Below are 5,244 nucleotides of genomic sequence, written 5' to 3' on the forward strand. Positions count from 1 at the left end.
TAATATAATTATGCAAATTTTGTTCTGGCTAAAATCATTCTATCTACCAATAAAACAGGGTGCCATGAATACCTGGGTCATTAAAGTATGTCGTGAATTACTGGCTTAAAACAAAAAGAATTTTTCCATTACAGCGTTGAAGTCCTAATTAATTCTAGACATAGGTAACAAATGCCCCATTCATCAAATCAAGCCACTCCTGAACCAGAGATAACATTACGAGTGTCTTACCTGGGCTGAGGAGAACAAGAACGGTACTGTTAGTGGTCCAATGTCCTATTTTTAAAAGAAAGTCTTTTGGAAATCAGGGTCCCAGATTTGGGAGGAGAGGTACAGAATTCATGTTACTTGAAGTCCAGTGTRAAGTTTCCACAGTCAGTGATGATTTGATGAGCCATGTCCTCTGCTGCTGTTGGTCCACTGAGTTTTATCAAGTCTACAGTCAGAGCAGATGTCTATCTGGACATTTTAAAGCACTTCTGCTGAAACACTTTATGGAGAAGCTTATTTAATTTTCCAGCAAGACTTGGCTCCTGCCCACACTGCCAAAAGGACCGAAAACTGACTATGTAGTATTCTAATTTTATGAGACACTGAGTTTTGGCATTTCATTATTTGTAAGTGATAATTGTAAAAAAACTCTCACAAATAAAGGCTTAGCATATTTCACTCTATATGTGCTGAATGCAGGGGTGGGCAATCCTGGTCCTCGAGGGCCACAGCCCTTCATATTTTACTTGTTTCTCTGCTCCAACACACCTGATTTGAATGAATAACTGATTGTAAGACTTCTGCAGAACTTGGAAGAGGTAATTCAGTGACTGAATCAGGTGTATTATAAAAGGGAAACAAGTAAAACATGCAGGGCTGCGGCCCTTGAGGACCAGGATTGCCCACCCCCGATCTATAGACTGGCAATTTTTATATTTTTTGCTTTTTACGATTTTCACATTTTTTTTTTAGATGCACCTGTAATGGCAGAAAGCAGAGTGCTGTTTGTGCTATGGTGACTGTGATTAGTGGTGACTGCATACATTAGGCTGTACATGTCTAATCTAGATGCTGCAAAGGTGACCTGCAGAAATACCTTCTGAACTGCTGTTGAACTTTGTAATTAAGGCATATAAAATAGGCTCCTTGGCTGAATTAAGATTTTTCACTTAGATATTTTGGTCTCCTGCCATTCTGGCAGTGTCCAAAGATGCACACATAGCTTCTAGCAAGATGGTGGCACAAACTCTCACTTTATTACATACTGTATATTGTGCTATGGTTGGTCATTCCACTGTACCTCTATTTCAGTGAGTTTCTCCCTTCAAAATGACATGTTATATGAATCCATTCTAAGTGTGTTTTAACTATTCTAAACTGATGCACTGCCAGTCCAGTTCTTGCACATTTTCAGACCAGCACTTGTGACAAAGACTGGAGCTACAAGGTCTACAGTGCAGCATGTCTGCAGCAGGGGTGTTTCTAGGGGCGGGGCCACAGGTGCAGTGGCCCCATCTAAAATCTGATTGCCCCCCTGAAGTGCCCCTGTTCTTTCACTCATCTGTTCTTGCCCAAGAACCATGATGGTGGCTGCAGCTCCACTTCCAACCACTAATGGTGCCAGTGAGTCAAATAGAAAGTCCAGCATGAAACAAGCTTACAGAAGTCTTTTTCAGTTTGAACAATCCTGCAGAAAAAAGTTTTTTACTGGCAACGATGGCTAGATTTTCTCACATGTGTGTTTGAGAGTATTTTATTTATGTACAGTAAAAAATCATGTAAAATTGATAAGGAGGATTTACTGTGCAATCTTTAATGTTTGAACACACATGTGAATCATTAAATGTATAAACCTTACAATAACTGGGGATTTGTGTGCAAGTATGTTGAACAACTACTTGGCCCCTCTATAAATTCTGTGGCCCCTTGATGGACCCTTACACTGAAAAATCCTAGATCTGCCACTGGTCTGCAGGCATGCGTCACTGCAAATTACCACGTGTTTACCACATGCCTTTAAGTGAGTAAGAACCACCTACATCTCTGTCACCTAAAAGTGCTTAACCAGTCACAGTTTTTTATAGTCTTGTTCATATTCAACATAAAGGTGCTTTATGAATATAAGGACACCATGAGCACAAGGTTGCTAGCTGCAGTGTGAGCTCGAGATACATATCACTAAATGTAAATAGGCTACTTTAAAAAATCACATGAAAATATAATGCAAAGGGAAGCTATTTGTGTTTGTTGATGCTTAAATAAAACACTGCGCTCACAACATGTACTTTATCTTTAAAATTCTAATGTGTACAGTAAAGATGTGTGTGTATTAAACTTGTTTACTTATTGAAATTCTTTCCTTTTTTCCCTTTTGGTGTAACAGCTGTGGGTCTTTAATCATTTTGTCTTTCTCATGTGTAGCTAAAAGGCAAAAGTCTGGCAATTAAGCTTTTGCTACTCTCTGTTTAGTGTGCACTTGTTTCTGCTATAGAGTAAGGACCGTAATATGTTTTTAACCAACAAAGTGRGATCACTTTTGAGAYATGARGACATTTTCCCRGTCCTCACTTTTTGGCAGTTCTACTGTGCTCTAGGTTTAAGTRAATTAAGTTTTGGTTAAGATTAGGGTTAGGAATAGACTAGTAATGGTTTGGGTTAGCGAAAATTTCTGGGTTAAAGGGGACCTAATATGCAAAATTCACTTTTTTTCAGTTTTTTWAAACTTACATTCAGGTCTGTACTGCTTCTAAAAAAGCAGTCTAAGCACAAAAAAAATGCACTCAGAGGCATTTTATAAGTAAATGTATTTTTCTGTSTTGAAATGAYCTGTTTTGAAATACSGCTGTTTGTAATGTCACAAACAACCCACCCCAACCTGAGCCCAGCCTGTCTCCTGTTAACCCAAGCGGAGACTTCGGCCACTTCTTCACAGGATGGTACTGCTCTTAGAACAGTCACGGAGAACAGAGATGTGTGGCTTAATTTTATTTATTTTTATTTTATTTTTGATCTCAATGTTCTAGCAATATAAACAAAGAAAGTTGTAGTTTGTGTAAATAATTTCACCATGGACTACTTTGGAAAAAGAATACTTTCTGCTGAAAGGAAACTTCTGGTGGTGGGTGGAGTTAACGTAAACAACAAATAACAACGTAAACAAGTCAATGACATTCTGTTCAGCTCCTGAGCTGACCAAAAGGGACATAATAAATATAACAAAATCCATGTCATCTGTTAAATAGTTTAAAAGTTTGGAGCAGTCAATAACAAAATGACCATAGTACATACAGGGCCTGGCCTGAGCTGGTGTTCCTTGGGGGACCTAATAAGTATGAGAAAGACCAATCTGAATGGTCTCTTAATGAGAGGAAGCAATAATAGGGATTTGTAGTTTTTTCTTTCAGTCTATTTTCCAAGTGATWATCTACTGCAGTGGTTCCCAAACTTTTTATCTTCTGACCCACAAACTATCCATGGCAAAAACTTGTGACCCCAAATATTACTGGTCTGAGTACATGAACTTCGTTAATAACCCTAAAAACACAGGCTTTTTGACAATCTAAACAGCTTATACACAAATATAAATACTTATTCATACTTATTTTGTGTTTTTGTAATAATTATAGGGAAATATTACATCAGCAATTATTTTATTAGCCTTTAAATTGATTTCTGGAGATTATCCAAGGTGCTTCATGACCCATAATTGGGTCCCAAGCCCAACTTTGGGAACCAAAGTGCAGTGGTTCCCAAACTTTTCAGCTTTTGACCCACAAAATAACAGTAGCAGAGACCTGTGCCCCCAACTATTTTTGGATGATAAACATTTGTATCAGGTCAACATAACATGGGCATAGTAACAATATTTTTTATACTGCATTTACCCATTTTAAATATACTAACCTCACCGATCTGTAGCAACTAAGGCAAAAATGTAATTAACTCAGAAAATCTTTTCAGGACCCCAYCTTGATTTTTCGGGACCCCACTTTGGGTCCCGACCCYAACTTTGGGAAACACTGATCTACTGCATGCCAGGGATGGGCAACATTTTTTTGTTGACACTACCAGAGCRCGTTGCAAACTTAACTGTAAATTAAATGTAATACATCTGCCATTTTAAAAAGGTTTGTCTCTCTCTCTTACTTATTTTAGTGAGCTGAAATGCAGCGGTGTCAGGTTCTGTTAAAGGTAAAGCCCAGAAGCAGGCAGGCACAGGGAGCATAAGATATTTTTATGAAAGAAAAAGCAAAAACAAAAGATGACAGGGTGGCAAACATCCCATTTTACAAGGAGTGAACATGAGGAGAAAACCCAAATGTGTGGCACAGAGCCAACATAACGCAGAACAACCCGACACACTTATAGGAACACTAATGAGCTCAAATGACAAACCCCTGTGAGAGACAAGCAGGAGTGGGAGGGGCAAAGGAAAGACACAGGAGAGCATAAACAGAACGGAAATATGAATAAACAAACCTGTACAAATGATATAAGATGCCTTGAGTTCAGACTTGTGCGTGGTTTTGGTAAAAAAAAAAAAGTCGATGTTTATGTACTTGTGACTTCAGTAAGCATCTCATATTTAGCTTTGTGCAACATATTGTAGTCTTATAAMTAAATCCTTCTTGGCAGACAGCATCTCTGAGCAGATTAACACATGGGTTTACTTTGAAATTCTGTGAACAGATAGTCTGCATCCCATTTCATTTGAAATGTGATTTTATTTGTCGATTTTCTTATCGCCGCTCCACGGCTAAATGTCTCTCCCTCATTATTAGAGAAGTGGCATTTGCTTTGGAGGTGCATCAAACTTTGTCACTACAACCAATTCTTTGCTTTTGAGGGGGCTCATTGGCAGGCTGCCAGCTGCCCATCACTGATTTACGCCAATGGTCAGGTTGAATAAATAGYCCAATGTTTTGGGTTTGGGTTTGTCTTGCATGTCTTTCATTGTTTTCGTTACTTGAATTTATAAAAGTGCTTTTGAGTGCTTTCTCATTCCATCCAGACTCTACAGAAATAAGAAATAGCATGTTCTGCCACTGAGCGGTTTCCCAGTCTTAGGGTTGCGTCTCTCTTATGGACTGGGTGAGAAAAACTAGATGAAATTCAGTGGAAYAATTGGATTGTGATAGTTCAGTGGAAAGATAGGATTATGTCCATTTTAAAGCTCTCCCTGAGTGAATTTATTTATTTTGCCTAAATCTGAGGGGAAAGTCTGTGGGTTTCTACTGAAATAATAATAATAAT

This window comes from Austrofundulus limnaeus, unplaced genomic scaffold, assembly GCF_001266775.1.
Source record: "Austrofundulus limnaeus strain Quisiro unplaced genomic scaffold, Austrofundulus_limnaeus-1.0 Scaffold1264, whole genome shotgun sequence".
NCBI classification, from domain to species: Eukaryota; Metazoa; Chordata; class Actinopteri; order Cyprinodontiformes; family Rivulidae; genus Austrofundulus; species Austrofundulus limnaeus.